Here is an 18,189-nt window from a genome sequence, read left to right as displayed (position 1 = left end):
AGCCGCTGCTTGATGGGGACCGACTTCGCCAAGACGCGCTTAAAATCCAGGAGCGCAACTTAGCGGAGAACGTCGCCGGGAGGAAAAAAAAAAGTAACCTACAGTACGTGGTAGGAGTCTCTATAATGTCAGAGAAAACTACTCTCTCTCTCTCTCCCTCTCTCTCTCTCTCTCTCTCTCCCCCCCTCTCTCTCTCTCTCCCTCTCTCTCTCTCTCTCTCTCTCTCTCTGGTCGGACAGTGTCTGCTCTGGAGGCGGCGGAGACGCTGCGCCTGGTGTCTCAGCGAGGTGCCGGTGAGCGGAGAGGGACCCGGTGGTGGAGCGGTGTAACGGCGATGGTGGAGGTGGTGCTGGTAATACTGCTGGACGTCTGGAGCTCGATGGTGATGTTGAGAGGCTGTTTCTGTTCCTTCCCACAATCCTGACCGAGTCTTTCCCCAAACCCTCTCCTCTCCCAGTGCGAGGAGAAATAATCGATTTTTTTTTTTCCTCTTCTTTTTTTTTTTTGACTCCTGAAAGGGGGCGGGCTCACATTTCCCAACTCTACTTTAATGAAAGAGGCACGGCTCTTAATGCTCTATTATCGCGCCAGCCCCGATAGAGTGGACGCGCAATTAAATGCTCAGAGAGGACCACTAGAGGAAGATGATGGGGAGTGTGTGCTTTAACTAATGAACCAACGGAGGGCATGTTAAGCATCAGCAGCCGGCTTTAGACAGCTAAATCCGAGCCGCAAAAGTTGATTTTTTTTGTTGTGTCAGACTCAGTTTTCATGCATGTCACATCAATTGCAAGTATGCTACAACTTGAATCAGTCTTATACCCTCAAAAAACAAACATTAACAGGATAAGGACACATCACCTCAAACTGTTTGTTTCAGGATGTCGTTTAGGGAACTGAAAACCTTGCAAACAGACAGAAAACTCTCACTCAAGAAAATCTCCTACTGTACACACACACACAAAAAAGACATTCATAAGTTTGCTGTGAAGACAAATGAACTTCTCTTATTTTAAGGAATATGAGATTTTAAGAGTGACTGCTACATCGCATTGAATGATATGACGCCTCTAGCAGTGCTACATAATAAAATCTAGGATCAACTCATACGTCTTGTGCAGTAACCCACGAATAATACCATCATTCAATTCTCAACAGATTTCTTCCATGTCTGTGTAACATGAATGCCGCCTCCTTTCCGAGTCACCACAAACTTTCCACCTCCTGCGCGCCGCCAATCATTCTCCAGGACCAAGCTATCTCCTGCAGATAAGCCCTGACACAGACAGTAAGCATGGGGGAATTACTAAGCCTTTATCCATCCAACCAAATGATTTCAAAACATCCACTCTATTAGTGTGAAGATAACAATTAGAACAGCAAGTTTGCCACTTCAGATAAGACGCAGACAGGCAGCGCAATGGCTGTCTGTACAGAGATGGATCCCAGATAGGCCTTGTAATACTGCGCTTCTATTATACCCACATTATATGGGTGCTCTATCAGTTTAAAGATTTTTAACGGTTGTCTTAAATGAAGCCTGTCATACTCTAATACACCATCAGGTCTCACTCTTGAGTTTTTCGTCAATCCACCCTCAGAAAAAAGAAAATATCTAACCCTAGGTTTAGATTAACATGGGTGTTTGAAGTCTCTGCACAGTGCTGAAAGTTTTACATTAAGTTGCTAATCTTCAACATTTCCATGCTGAAAGAATTAAAGCGCTGCGTCTGTCCAATAACATTTCACCTTGTTAGTGTGAAAACAGTTTGCCACTTTTGTTGGGTTCTAAACATATCCTCACCTGCCATTGTCGTGGCAGTGGGGCATCATACACTTTTTTTTTTTTTTTTTTTTACTGAAAATATTAGTCTAACCCCACTAAAATAAACTTCTTTTTTTTTGTCTAAATGCAGAAAAACAGCAAAGCATTTCCCTTATGAGCTTAGCTTTGCAGTACATGCCTGTCAGACCGCGTGAAGTGTAAGTGGACACCAAGCAGCACCCTAATCTCTCCCTTCCTTTGAAGTTCACCTGTGAAGCATAAGCCATGTATGCAGCCAGCCACCCAGTCAGTCAGTCAGTCGGGGTTGGAAATGGCGGGACATGAAATCAGTTAATAAATAAATCAAGCTGGCTAATCTGCTTGACGGGCGGACATTACAGCTTGTAACTGAAGCCGCTGGTGTCTGATGACTCGGGATACCACCTTCACATCACCTGACCCTTTAATCTTTAATAGCATTTCCTCTGGCCCCCCAGACCTCCATAATAATCAATAAGGTGTAGTCTGTTAGACATAGTGGGTTCATAAATGCAACATGGCAAATATCAATGGCATCACATGTCAGTGAGTAGGAGAGATACAGATTTGACAGCTTTAATAGGTGCAATTTCCCCTTTTTCAGACCCCTAAGTGTGCAGCACTGGCAATTGTTTTAAATATGTCACTGACATATGGACACCAATGGGTGCCTGCATGATTGTACATACCACGTTCAACGTTCCTTCGTCTGCCGTCTTGCGTGCGTTCAAGTCTTGTAGCTTTCTATGATGTCTGTCAGCGATTCTTCGGTCCTTCCAGTGTTCACAATGCTTGAGGTTGTCTTTGGTTGGCACCTGGGAGGAGACGTAACATAGGGAAGCATGAGGAGGAGAGAGTGAACCTGCCAGTGAAATAGTAATTGTTTGCATGCACCTTGCACATAGTGAGCAGGATCCATGTTAACATCTATGTGTGTGTGTGTGTGTGTGCGTGCGCGTGTGTGCGTGTGTGTGTGTATGTGTGTGTGTGTTTAATGGCCATATGAAATACAGAGAAATAAATGGGGGGAGGTGGATTGAATATATTTGAATGGTGAAAAATCATTAAACGAGGCAAACACTGCCTCATGCATATTCATAAATGACTGTCTGACTTGTCTACAGGGATAAACTTATAGTAAAGGCATACTAACAGCCTCATTCTATGCTCACACATTTAATGCAAAGTAGGGAAGACCTACTGTATATTTTGCTCTTGAGCGGGTGGAGGGTGGGGGGGTCTATAGCTACATCTGAACAAAGTAGAAACAGCTCAAAGTGTTATAGCCAGATTATTGTTACATTGCATTGGGTTGCTCACAGTGTGTCACATTATGCCTTTTACAGGTGTTGAATTTTGAAGTTTTGGTTTTGAAGTGTGTGCAAACGCGCTGAGCATGTTGTAGGTTAAATATTATAGGTTCTGGCGTATCAGTTATGATGAGCCAAAGCATTTTGCAGTTAATTAACCCAACTAGATTATTCGTTTTCTTGCTTTCTGAAACTTTCCCTGCCCAACTCATTAGCCATTGTCCCTCCCTCTCGCCTACTCTTAGAACCTGCAATCCTGAACTTATGTTTTCACGTGTGTGAGTGTGGGTTTATAGTCTCATCAAAGCCTGGTGGAGAAAAGTCAACAGTTTGCCAAAACAATTATGTAATTTCAAATATGTCACAGTGTGTATACACACACTTTAGGCTTTTGGGTAAATGCAATTTCGTGAGGTTTGGCATCAGCCGTGCATAAAAAGAGAGGAGGGTAAACTGCGACTGCATGTTAAGTCAAACACATAAGTGCGGTTTGCTGATATTGATCTTGCTTGGATTGTTTCTTAAGCCTCTCCTGGCAGTCACTTCACAGCATGTGTCACACACACACACACACACACACACACACACATGCAGAACAGCTCGCCTGAAAATTTGTGTTTTTTTGTAACGGAGGGAAAAAAGAAAGGAATGCCTTTCTCAAGCGAAAGATAAACACAAACACATTTCCAGGGCAAACAGGAACAGCCCGGGCTCAGTGCAATCTGTTGTCGATCATGCTCACGTGAAAACACAATCTGCCTGTCACAGTAGATGATGTTGTCAAGCACTCTGCCTCACTGCTCCTGAGAATTAGCCAGCTATTGCGGAAGCACTATGAGACACATTTGTTGTATGTCAGATATGTCTAAGGATGCTTCCAGCTTTATTTGGTATTTACTGCTATCAGTCATTCTCCTTGCATTCGTTCCCTAATGAATTTGAGAGACATTTGCTGTTTTGACATTGGATTGATGTTACATGATGTGACGACCAAACTCTTCACAGGGGGTACAGAAAGACCTGCAGGCCAATTGAACTTATGAGCTGGGGATCTATAGATCTTACCTCTGCGTGTGGCTGAGTGTGTAAGTATTTGTGTGTGCGTGTGTTTGTGATTGAAGGGTAGCTCCAATAACATTTTTTATTGGTATTAGACTGTATCAAGTCTCAATATGTCATACTGATATTCAATTGGAATATTACGCATAGACGTATACGATTTTCCTCTAAAATGTTGTTGAAAGGATGCAAAAGTTTTTCTTTCTTTCTTTCTTTGATATTTAGTTGTAGGAGAAACTGGGTAAAATTGCATAAGTTTGGAGAAAAAAAATGAAATGAAGAAACAATGTATTTCAAAATGTGTATTATATGGAGCCAACTGGTCCATATCTATACTTCTAAAGGCCAGCATCAGCCTGTTGAATCATGTTAATGTGTTATCTGCAAGTGTAAGTGTGTATTTGAGTGCATAATGTATGTTGTACTCTCTGTGCGTTTGTGTTTCTACTATATTTTACACATTCTTAAAAAAAAAAATGGAACACACCATCGTACATTCATTTACATTCAATTACACTTATTTTTACACTGATTCTTTGTTCGCGTTAAAGGATCACATCCATATTGTACATCGGGGATCGATGTGCTGTTCCCAGGTAAACACACCTACTTATCCCGCACTTTGTAGGAGAGAAGCAGTGCTAAGACATTATCCTGCTGACCTTCACTTGGTCTTTGTGTAAGTCACGCAAAGCGCTATGTTGCTCATGATTTGGAGTTCCTTATTAATAAGGATTATAATGAAACTCAGAGGGCAATATCATCAGTAATTATAGTTGCAGCGATTGTACCACTGAACAGTATAATTACGTGAGTAAAGGTGAGGAAATCACTTTTAATTAACTCAAATCATATGTCCTTATATTACAAAATATCTAAAACAAAGAAATTCATGATCGTGGGGAAGCATTTATTTGTAGACTTAAATGAGCTTTTCTAATATACAGGTGACATTCCCATTCCTAAATTTAGATTGCAGACAATATCACCTTGATAATTCTACTACTGAAAGAAAACGGTAAAGTCAAGACAATATATACTAGTGCCTTGTGGTAATTGGCTTTGTAAAAGATAAGTTATATGTAAATATAACATATTTTTGTGTACATACATGAACATGTAAATATGTTACTGTGGGAAAAAAGTCTTGTACTTGAGTGACAGCTAGTTATATGGTCATTTCCTCTCTTTTCATCTGTATCGCTTCAAAAAATTAAACTAAAGAAATCACTCTACAATAAACTGATTTTTGTCTTGAACATTAAATGAGCCCACATATCTCATAAACCCAAAGCCACCTCAGTAATTTACAGCTTTGGTCAGCTGTAATTCCTGTAGAAAGAAAAAAGAAAAAGAAAAAAAAACTTCTGTCTACTTATCATTAGCTGCTGTTCTGTAATGGTATGACTCAGTTTTCAGTGAAGCCATACAGAGCTTTATTTTCAATAACACAGTTTTTCTGTGTGGTTTGGCCATTAACTGTGTCTGGCTTGCATGAAATTCACTGTACCATTTCATACACGTCCTTATCCTTCCAGTTCAGTTTCAGAACAGCACCCTTTTGGGACAAAGCATACAAAAAAGACTTGAATGTAAAAATAACAAAGTCAGAGGGCCTCTGAAGCCGTAATGGCCACATAGCGACCTCTTACCTAGCGGTGTCAAAGGAGAGACGGCACTGGCGATTTGCATGTGTCGTGTTTAACCAACAGTTTTCTGTCTGTACACCTTTTATGCATTATGGATGAGGCACAAGCTGAACAACAAGCTCTCCCTTTGTTCTGCCTGATGCTCCAGTTACATCATAGAAAAAGCCCCATCGTCCTGTGACTGTGCTGACTCGCTGAGACACAGAGCCTCTGGGCGAGCTGTTGATCAGACCTGTTGCTTCTTCACTTTTTTACACCATCATTTATGTTTACATGTCGATATGGACACACAGATACACGCACACACACACACACACACACACACACAGGCACACACACAGGCACACTTACAGCGACTTCACACCAATCTTTGTGCTAGATATATGAAACTTTTGACTGTCAAGATGCATTTCATAAAGTGATGTGACAGGTGCCATCAGTGCACCACCTGCTACATATAGACGTGCTCTCAGACACTGCTGTGTAATAAAATATGCTGCCTGCGGAGGAGCTCTGCATCCTTCTCGGCACAGAGTAAACTGGGTTGATCGCGTTGGCTAACAGGAGGTATCGCTTAAACAAAGTATTTTTTTAGGGGTTACTGTCAGGGTTAGGCTTGGGGTTAGGGTTACTTAAGCCAGTAGTTTTTAATCCTACAGTATTTTAATTTGGAGGATAACATGATAATATTTTCACTCAGAGGAAACATCTAAGTTTCTAAGTAAAGTCCTTTTATTTGAACAGAATGAAATATCAGTAACCATTATCCCACATACAAACATTTTAATTATTTCTATTTCAATTTACTTCTTTTTTTTTTTTTACTCTAATCCCTGACACTGGCACTTCTCTCTCTCTCCTCCTGCTCTTCCTGTGTCTTCTCCATGCTGCAGCAAGTGTAATTGCCAGACTTTCTCTTGTATATCAGGGGCTCAAAGTTCCCTTTGTCTCGACTAGATTGCTTCATGTGAGGGGAAAAAAAAGAAACTCACTCTCTGCTAATGATTTTTCCTCCTTTTGAATGGTTGGAAAATAATTCCCTATGAACCACTCCAACACAGGCACAGTTATTTCATTGTTCTCGCTGCCCTTGCTCTAATTGTACCCATAAAGGGGAGATGCCAATGTTACATTTTTTTTGTCTCTTCAAAGGGTGTCCACCGGTGTTTCCTAAGGAGGTGCAAAAGCTGTGTCTGAAATAGATCGTGAAATATGTAGATAATAGACTCAATCCCAAATCTGAGCAGGTTCCATGATCAACATGTGAGAGTTAAAATGATCAATTGATAACTGCAGTTACAGTGTTAACATAAATTAACCAAATTATCCAGTTTAATGTTGGTTCACAGTTACATATTTAGATGTAATCCTCACCAGAACGTTGACAGAATGGGTTATTTGTTTAAATGCCTAAATTGACTCTATGTTTCCGTTTACCTGACAAGGCCCTCTTGTGGCCATGCAAATTAAGCATGACATTGTGTAGCATGTGACTTTGACATGGAAGACAACTGTTTGTTTCCCATTTTCTACATCTGTCAACATTCGTCTCTTTTAACCATGCCCACAGTAGTTCCCTAAACGTAAGCAATAGCTCTTTTTAAATTTAAACCACCATCTTTCCCTAACCTTAATCTAACCTCATGTTAACCATAGTGGCGTAGTCCAATCATATAAATACACTGTATAAAGTGGAAAAACTCACAAGCAATGTTGTCCTTCTGACACTAATATGTCTTGCTGAGAAAGTACATGTCATTGTATTTGATAATTCAGTTTCTGTAGCAGAAGTAAACAGTGCTAGACATGTAGCTTTTTGAAAATACGTTGTTGTTTTTCATTATTCTGCTGCTGTTGAAAAGAATAATCAACTAAATAGATCATGTTAACACTTTAACTCCGAGCCTACTTCAGGAGGCTCCATATTAAGGTATGGAGAAAAAAGCATGTCAGACTATATCAGACCAAAGCTGTTTCACAAACTCTAATGTCTTTATAAAATATTCTTTTAGTCCAAGCTTGTAGTGTGAGCTGTGTCGGTTGAGAAGCTGCGACACAACACAAGATCACAGTTTTGTCATTTTATCATTCGTTATTTTATTCTTTTATCACTTTTGATCACTGTTTTACTGATAAGGTGTTTGCCTGACAGGACCCAATCCGTATGTTGTAATACGTTCAGCTATAGCACGAAAGCCTACATGTCACAGTTTCCAATTCCCATAGTAACCATTACACAGCAGAAGTCCCTCCTGAAGCTGTTGACCTCAGCCAGTTCCCTTGACAATTAAAGATCACTCAGCATGGCTATGCAACTTCTCCCACACTCTCAACAAGCAGCTGATAGCATCTCACTGTGAAGAAAAGCAAGTGGAGCGGAATATAATGTGTGTCTAAATGAGGGATCTCCAGCTCTGATGTGTGATAGCGAGGCCCAGCGACCATCGGCGCAGGCCCATGTTACACGTTGGAGCTCGGCAGACGAGCGGCAGCGTCTAGAGCTCTTTGTGCCTCCAGGATCACCCCAACTCATTCTTATTCAGACATGATCAGAGGGGAGGCAGGCAACTGAGATTAGCTGCAGATCAAAGGAGCTGCCTCGCGCCAGCACTCGTGTTTTGTAGATTTAGGCGGCCCCGGCGCACAGGCGTTGTATAGTGGCGGCAGAGCGTCATACTGTTTTTTGGCCTCGACTGTGCTCAGGGGGGTGGATAGAAAGACGGTTTTCATATAGGAGGCCGGACCGCTGCTGGAAATCTTCCAAAATTAAATAATAAAGACAATAGAAGGCAAAATAAGAGCAAAATTACTATGCCATTACTGGAAGCCATTACCGTGGAGCAAAGATGCTTCTACTTCCATGCTATCGCAGTTGAAACTGCTTCCATATGTGTAATGGTTCTTGGTTCAGTGATAATTTGTTTTAAAAATGATATGCACTTTCGACAGGAGCATATCTAAGGTAACTCAAGAGCATATGGACCAGTGGTGCCCCCCAAATAACCATGGAAACTAACTACTACCCAAACTACTGCTATGCTTTCTGTCAGTGGTTGTTACAGAATAAGTAAACAGCAAATTATTTCCATGCCTATTAATTAACAGAAAAATACCAGTGGAAATTTTAAAAAAAGAAAGAAGCATATCTACACTGAATTATATTCCACTAACAATGAAACAAGCAGCAACAACAAATCTCTTTGGCTTTTGTGTACTTCAGCAAGTTTCAGCTGACACTACATGTGTGGCCGTCTAACTACCCAACTAACTTGGGTAAAATTCGATCTAATTTCATCTATATTCACATTTCAGACATTGCCAGTAAAGATACGTAATGTTCCACCACCATTCATACTGCATAAAGCAGTAAAACAGCAACAATGATACTAATAGCAGAGTGTGAAGGTGAAATGACAGGATGAGGAGAGTTTCAAAGGCAGAGAGGCAACTGCGTAAGAGCGCTCGCCACCCTACAGAGAAAGAAAACAACACGTTTCCTCAACTCCGCTGACCATCAAAGCTGTGGAATTCAGGGGCAGAAAAGCTAATATGCGAGGACCGAGCGGTTCCTGTAAACTGGGTCAAAGTTTCTCAGGTCCTTCCTTTTGGGTTAATACCAAGAGGACAGTAACTCCCCCCAGGTATATGGGAGATATGAGTACATGTGTACCTGTCTACTTATATCATTAAAGCATTTTAGTTTGTTAGAGTTTTGTTTAAGGGTGGAATTAAACAGCTTTAATTTTCAATATTACTTGTAGTAGTAGAAAATTATACAAAAATTAAAAAAAATCTGAAATAAATTTTGCTCTAAATACAGGGATATCAAATTTAGGAATAATATTTCCTCTCTTGTTTTATCCAAAAGCTACAGTAAAATGAAATGTTGAAGGAAAATATCCATCGGTCATTCACCACTCATTGAAATCAAACAAAGCCGTTGCTTTAGTATGAAATTCCATTTGGTTGTTTTGGGACAAGTGCCCTACAGTAGAGACCTATTCTTATGTGTCCTGTGAACCCATTTAGTTGGGAATAAACCCGTCTCTGTTCATTTAATATGACAAAAGTTTCTCCTTAGTTTCAAAAGTTTGCCCAGTTTGTCTAGCTTAAACACAGAACTGTGTGACACATATTGCTACTGAAGTGTGTATTTGCCACTTAGGTAGCTACCTCGAGGGAGTGAGTCATTTCCAAAGCAAACAGCATGTTAAGGCCATGCTCTTTTCTCTCACTGATAATTCCAGATTGTGCAACGAGATGTTCTAAGCAATTACCCTTAAAAGTACCCGTTATCTAAACTGACTGTGAAGAATTAGAGACAGAGAAACAACGCAATATAAAGTTCCAATTTAGTGAATTAAACCATTTGTCTTGCCTCAGAGAAATGAAAATGTAGAGTTTTAAAACTTCAACACACAGCCTCAGTCAGCTATTCTGCAAGTGCTCCACAGAGGTGATTGGCAACAGCTGGGACCTGACTCCTCCTTCAGCAGTATTACAGCGTCTCTGGTGTCTTTCTACTTTGTCAAGAGCAGGAAAAACTTAAAAAAAAAAACCTATTAAGTGAATCTTTTGGCCTCATTCAGACTGACATAATCTTTTCTGTATTGGGCTACATGATAAAGACATCATTCACCAAATCTAGCAAGGCTATAATGAAACAATTAGGCAACAGCTCCTCATAATAAAGTTTTGAACAATTCAAAGTGAGCAGATCAAATATCCAAATTATGGCTTAATCTGTTAAACATGTCATGACCTACTGTGCAGAGTATGGTTTGAAACCCTGACAGGGACAGGTTTTCCACTGACAGAATGAGATCTAGAGGAGAGGGGAAAAAAAGGAAAGGAATAGGTACACTGTGAAAACTCACCCGTGCCGTTTCTCTGCTTCCCCAGGAAGTCACACCCTGCAGCACCAGCTAAGGCCCGGCTCAATCAAACAGTTCAAAAATTTTTTAAAAAAGAAAGAAAAATAAGGAAGATAGTTGATTAAAAAGTAAATCAAAAAATATAGACAAATTGCCTGAAATAAATGTCCTGCATGTGATAAAGCCAGACCAGCTGGCTTTGAATAGAAAACCCCAATTTGGGTTGTGTGTTTGCCCACGATCTCTGTCTGAACTGATACCAGGTCTGGTTCTTTCCAGCCCCCCCGCCGCCGCCACCACCCCTACCCCCTGTCCCAACTGAATCCACCTGTTCACATCACTCACGGTAAATTTAGCCTGTGAGGGATCAGTGACACCCCCCCAAGCACACACACACACACACACACACACACACACACACACACACACACACACACAACTCAGACCTTTGTCAGCACTGGCATATATGCCAGTGCTTTACAGTGGCAAAAAAAGACACCCCTCCCTCATTTCCACCTTCACACATCCACAACTTTTTAAAGTCATGCAGACGACATTCTTCTCATTAGTCATGATCTCTTGAAACAGAGCTGTTACAGGTGGAGCTAAACATCCGTACTTTGCACAAACATTAACTGTGTTTCCTTAACCTTTCTGTAAACATTTGGCGAAAAGAATAATCATACTATATTAAATGGGCCAGATCCCAAAGACTTAAGTATTAAGAGTGATTTCAGATTAAGAGCTCATTTAAAAGCATATTAAATAAACTTTGCTGCAACAAATACTGTTTACCCTTCATATAACCGGCATCAGTGTAATCTTTGTGAATCATAAATAAATTATCCAATGGAAGAGATTAGTCATTAGGCATTGATAGCATCTTGTCAAATGTCAAAATACCAGGTGCAGTGGTATACACCCATAATTTGGTAATTATAAACTCATTTAACTAGGTATATCTATGACTAAAATCGGCTTATCGTCTTGTTTTTTTTTTTTAAAGAACCACAATGGTTAGGAAACGTCATTTTTTTCATAATACCTGATAAAAATCATACATCTCCATCCAAGAGAAAACTTTTCCCCTGAGCTGTAAGCCATTTCTCCTTCTAAATGATACATTCAGTATGTAAGCATCAACAGGCTTAAATCGTCATATCCTCTGTGACTGTTTTCACATTAGCATTAGAGCATTAGAGTTTTGTGGGGGTGGCACAGGTTGTAATTGTATTTTCATGAAGTATTTTCCAGTCAGGGTCTTTTACCTGATGCCAAAATCTAATGTAGATAATGACACTGAATGATACACCCAAATTAGTGTTTCATATATCCCTCTTAAATCAACCAATTTGCTCATGTGGAGATTGATAATATAGAGGAAAGATGAGTAGAATATAGATTAGTATTTTCCCAGAATAAGAAATCCACTACGAGCAGGGATAAAACAGTGGTGCTCCCTTGATGATAGGTATTCACACTCTTCTGACAGTGAAACGTATTTTGCATTGATCCAGTTGTATTGTTTACATGTTTCTGGGCAAGGATAATTAACTAATCTGTTTATTTTTGGACATTTCTGTCACCGTGACTACCTGTACCCCTATACATTGAGAGATCAGTGTCTGCCCAGTCTTGTATTTATGATATACTCACGGACAGGAATTCAGTGATCTGTCTGTGTGGAGGTGAGGAGCGGGTGATGGATGTTGGTAGGAGTTCATTTGATTATGACATCCCTAGAAGAGGGAGGGGTTCAGTGTCTTGATCAAAGTAACTTTAAAATGGTGATGTGTGGCATATCCACAAAGCCAACCTATTGCCTTTGATGCTACAGCACCAGAACAACACACATCTATTTGCATGTACACACACATCCGCATTGTGCTGCATTCATTCACTGGCTTGTGTATTTTGGCTAAAGACTTCCTCTAAATAGACTGCATTGCCAGTAGGGGCCTGGTGAAAGGGCATTTTAGCTCGGCCTCCTTTTTAATGGGGCTGTGTAGGGATTAAGTCGAAGGACAGAGGACTAAAGGACGGCTGTCTTTTTATGAGTGTGGCAGGGTCAAGAAGCGGAAAAAACAGAGAGCAGAATGGCACTCTGTGGCACACTGTAGACCACAAGAACCAGTAAGGCTGCAGTAGCGTCAGGAAACTTTAAGAGTATATCCTGTCCTAATCAAACAAGGACCAGCCAGTTCACATACTCTCCGTTTGGTTCGGGTGTAGGGATTTTGTGTAGGCATAGCCCACTCATGTTCATGCATGTGTATTGTAAGTATGAAATTCACTCATTAGTGCACACGCGTGTGCTTGTGTGTGTCACTGAGGGTGAAGCTGTGTGTCCGTGCAGTGGCTCACAGCACTGTGGGCTATGCCAGCGGTGAAACACAAAGTGTTCTGTCAGCAGAGAGGTGACAGGCGCTCAACAGGAAACGTGGCATGGCGTCTCTGAAAACTCCTTTCACTCTGTTTTATTTTCTCTCTATATTTCTGTTGCTTTATCATTAAATCATCAACAGAAAATTAAAGTAATTATTGTAATGAACCCACTGACAGCTTTATGTAACTCTGGGTGGATTTATGAGCGCTTTTAAAACAACACCACAGTAGTCTGGGGCAACCCTACAGTCTGGCTTGGAGCTGATGATTATGAGAATCACTTGTTAGAATACATGCATGTGCATGTTTGTTCTCTAAATTTCTTTTAAAATGATAATAACGCAGAACACAGCGGTGTAAGTAATGTTTTTTGTTGAATATTTGTGTCTATACATGTATGTGTGCGTCTGTGTGTGTGTGTAATCCAGTAGGATCATTTCTTCTTTTGCCAACAGTGCACTGCATGGCGTAAGCTGACTTCAGCGTGTCTGCCCAGCCCTCTGCTCCACACAAGGTCGCTCTGTGTGTGTTCGGCCTCGGAGAATGAGGGGAGGCCACGGCGCACAATCACCACTAAGCACATACCTTTCTGCCCCACAGCCCCACCAGCCCAGACACAAACCCAGGGGCTGTATGTTTATCAAGTGTCTTAGGGTAAGACTGCTGATTTAGGACCACTGCTCAGGTCCCTTTAACCATCATTTTCATCACAAATCACTCTCAATGAAAAGGATTTGAAGCGCTGACTTTAAATCAGCACTCAGAATCTGATATGCTTGATAAATACCAGCCGAGGCCTTAAGCCAACCTGGGCCGCAGTAGATTAACGAGGGTTGGCCGAACCGGTCCTCTGGAGCTCGATCCTGATGAGCTCTGTTGGTTTTATAAGAGGCCCCCTGTGACAGGATCTGATAAAAAACAGCAGGAGGAGGGTTTGAAAGAGATCTGGAGAGTACAAGAGAGAAAGATCGAGAGAGACAAGGACATAGAGAGATTGAGAGAGCATGAGAGTGAGAGAGCGAGCACACACCTCAATCCAAAAACAATATTTTGACTGAAACCTTACCCTCCCCATCTGGCTCTTTTGAAGGGTGGATTATGACTGGTGCCATGGCTAACTCTTTATCCCACACTGTTCCTTCTGTAAGTCCACTCTGACATTTTTCCTAAAGGACAGTTGTACAGGAAATAAACGTGAGTGCAGCGACTACTACCAGCTATACACACTGAACGTATTTTCTAATTTTACGACTGCGAAATAAATACTGCACAGGTAATATACAGGGAACAGAAACAGACAGAAACATAACAAAAAATAATGAACCACATATGATATGGTGCTTTATTAATTCATAAGAGGATTGTGATGGCAGCAGAAGCTCTCCTCTTTTCTCCTCCTTTCCTCCCATACTGTCATTCCAAATATGGCCTAAGGCGCCATCTTTAAAGCAACGGGCGGTCCAATTCAAACGTCAGTCCCATATCTGCAATTTAGGGGAAACGTCAAAGATATTAGTAAAAGAGTAAGAAAGGGCAAAAATAGGATGCCTTCTTGATTAGCCTCATCCAATAAGCTTTCATAAGTCCTTTGGTCCAAACTCATAATGTCAAAAAATGTGTATTTAATTAATATTCATACTTTCAGTCCAATCACTGACATTGGAGACAGCGCAACCACATCATTCAATTAAATCTAAATGCTTTAAGTCTCTCCTCATATTGCTCTTTGAGTGTTTTCACCCCTAAGTAAACCTTCATGGCAGATGTTTTGACTGAAAAGCCAATAGGAAGTGAGGCAGTGATGAACTTGTGATGCCATTTGAACCTAACTTAGCTATGTACTGTACCACATTCAATAACGCCATATTAACTCAGTATATGATCCCAACTTCCTTTGAAAGCATGCCAAGCGAGAAATTGCCTATTAGTGTATTTTTCAAAGTAAGGCTATAATTAGCCTCAGCGCATAAGGAGTTGATCCTTAGCTTGTTGAATCAGAGCATTACATACTCTACTATAACCAGATATGTCTTGTCAGTGTAGTTAACTATGTAGAGCATCTTTGTATACTAAATCATTCATTGTTGTGTAAGCACTCACTGTAGGTCACTGGAATCTGCAGTCTGCAAACAGTGCAGCATTTAAAAAATATATATATTATCAGTATTTACTTAATGGACTGTTAATAACTAATAACTGTTTGTGTATCGTGCCATTCGTGGGTTATTGGCATCCTTTAAGAGGAAATCATGCTCCTTTCATTTGTCCTTATTACACATCACTCCGATAACTTATCTTTGATTTCTCTTAAGTGTGGGTTCGGTTAGTAAACCTCCAGCATCAGATTTGTCATCATCAACCATTAATGTTTATTTAGTTGGATATACTGATGCTTTCATTAGAAAATCTCACAGTTCTAATTTGAGAGGTCTTCGTGGTTTTGCTTTATGTCTGGTCTTCTGTAAGACATGTTCATTTAACAGCATTTGTTTTTTGTGTAGAAGTTAAAATGTTGTCATAGTCATAATAAGTCATAATGAGATATAATATGCACACCTTGCAGTATCCCCAATTACCTAAAGTGCAAGAATGTATTAATGGATGTACAGAAATGTAGTAAGTGATGTGATGTCTGGGTAAAACTGCATGACAGCTGAGGTATATCCATACTTTGCTACGCCCTTATGATGACAAACGAGTGTAACATTCGCTTATGTCAAATGTATGACATGAGAGAGTATAGTGAAAGAGCCTGCAGCTCACAGCAGACCAGAGCCTGAGGGAGTACAGTGCTTTGGTGCCCAGGGAAAACAAAGTCTCAGGCCAGAGGTTTAGGGTGTAGCCTGGCTCTTCTGTCAACTGCATTTAACATGACAGAACACAACTCTGACTCAGACCACATAGATAGAAAACTTCTGACTATGTCAGGGGAAAAAATGATATGTCAGTTGTTTCATTGTGGCATATTCTGACTGCCACGCATGCAATGGAGTGGAAGTCGTAACTTGTTTAAAAAAAAAAAAAAAAACGTCAGGAATTTCAGGAAAGTTATTGTTGAAAGAGAGACCCACCTAAACAAATGACAAGAATAAAAATGAATTGAATGACAGAATATACTGTATGTATTACATTATTATTCTTTATGTAGGGTATTTACCCACACACGGTAGAATGGGGTAATAGTTGTAAAAGATAAAGTTTATTGTTGTGGTGAGCCATCTTGATTTTATCTGTGTGCGTCTGCCGAAAAGTGGAAATTCTGCATTTCTGTCATTAAAAGAGAGAAATGTAACCACACACACACACACACACACACACACACACACACAGACATATGCATTATAAGAACACAATTATTGAATTTTGAATCGTTCAAGAAATCTGTTTTTAAAATGAGTATTAATTTGATATGAAAATACTTTATTTGACAAGTATCATTAGATACATTTTAGTATAAAACAACTAAATAAGGTGGGACATCCCTGTGTCACGCCATGGCTTCCCTCCACTGTTGTATCTTCGTGTGATTTATATTTGTATTTCTGATTTATATTTCAGAGCACAGTGTGATATTTCTTAAATTAGCGTCTTCATTAAAAGGTGTCTTGTTTTTTCCATTAGATGTTGTCATGGGTGCAGTACTGTAATCTGTCTGATGTAAATCCTCTCTGCTTTGTTTTGGCTCTGAGTAAGGAACTCTGCAGGGCTTCTATGCATGCCTACCAGACATATCACACACACAGTCACACATCCTGATAAACGCACGTAGGCAAAGAAACACACATAGACGTATAGCACACACACACTATACATACATACACTGACACTGTGTGCAGAGGTTAACAGAAAGAAGAGAGAACGAGACTTGTCATCCACCTGTCAGGAGCAGTAATAATTTCAAAGTGTGTCTCTCTGCGGCCTATGCCACACGCCCTCCATGTTGAGCACTAGAGAATAATCATTTAAATGTCTCCCAATCAGCCCTTTTGCCATCTTCAATTACACCTTTCCACCCTTACATTTGTATAATTTTCTAATCTAGCTGAGGCGTGGGGCTGTCAAATGTGCCAGAGAAAGCAGCAAAGCACCGCCAAAGACTGACAGATGGATCCACCATGATGGAGAGGCATGTCTCTGAATCTTCCATATGCCCTGGCACTGCTGGTGGATTATGGTCACATCCGGCTGGATTCTTGCTATCATTATTGGAAGTACTGGTGGTTGGTTTCTGTCTTTTCAAAACCACATATTGCTTTATGCATTTATATATATATATATATATATATATATATATATATATATATATATATATATATGGTTGATGCTTTATTTGGTCCTCCAGAATAGATAGATAGATATAGATAGATATCTATTCTCCAAAATATATATATATATATATATATCTATTCTGGAGGAGCAAATAAAGATCAATCATGATTAAATATTGCAAAATGTGACAGAACAGGAAATGCTTTTTACTTACCAGGTTTAATGGTGGTTACGCATTACACAGGTCTATTAGTTATACTGTCCTAAATACTGCAGAGTGATAGCTTGTGCTTGCAGTACTTTTGATTCTACCCAGTATTGATTTTTTTGTTATTTCACAACTTCAGAACTTACTACCTTTGTGTGGAGCCACTAAGGGGTAAAAGCATTTTGAAAGGGCAGCTCTTGGCTGAGATTCGTTTCTGGTAGTGCTGTTCTGAGTAGATGGATGTGGAGTGCCAGTATAACCCTGTTGTCACCCATTACAGTGTTTTAGGTTAAAGTGTCCAGCTGCCCACCACTCTCCTAACTGAAAAAAGCAACTAAAAGGACACTGAATGGTGAAGGCCACCCCCTGCTTTCTTACTTTTTCTTTTATTTCTGGAACTGAAATTAACTGAAAAAGACATTGCATGACTAGATACTTTATAGAAATATTATCTCTTTCTCTCACTTTCAGTGGTATTTTAATGTACATATACGTTACATAAGTTAACCTTTCAGGGGCATAATTTGGCGGAATGAAAATGTAATCAGTATGATTGTCTGGCAATGACGATGTATATGACTTCAGTATAAGCTTCAGCAGGGACAGAAATAAGAGATCCGCGTCAGTCACT

At 40.2% G+C, this 18,189-nt stretch overlaps 1 protein-coding gene across 6 annotated transcripts in view; it reads right to left on the bottom strand.

Annotated features, from left to right (window-relative positions):
* mef2cb (myocyte enhancer factor 2cb) overlaps positions 1-10,916 on the bottom strand; it is a 70,190-nt gene extending 59,274 nt beyond the window's left edge. For 4 of the 6 annotated variants that reach the window (XM_070833119.1, XM_070833120.1, XM_070833121.1 and 1 more), the window contains exons 1-2: positions 10,700-10,915; positions 2,494-2,619 (exon numbers count right to left, since the gene is read on the bottom strand). The gene's annotated coding sequence lies outside the window, so the exon portion shown is untranslated. Of the gene's footprint in view, positions 1-2,493; positions 2,620-10,699 lie in introns of all 6 variants that reach the window. The other 2 variants (XM_070833117.1, XM_070833118.1) reach the window with 1 other exon arrangement.
* Between the last annotated feature and the right edge of the window lie 7,273 nt (positions 10,917-18,189).

The sequence above is a fragment of the Pempheris klunzingeri genome, chromosome 7 (assembly GCF_042242105.1).
Source record: "Pempheris klunzingeri isolate RE-2024b chromosome 7, fPemKlu1.hap1, whole genome shotgun sequence".
Classification (NCBI taxonomy): domain Eukaryota; kingdom Metazoa; phylum Chordata; class Actinopteri; order Acropomatiformes; family Pempheridae; genus Pempheris; species Pempheris klunzingeri.
This window is presented reverse-complemented; position numbering and strand designations above follow the sequence as displayed.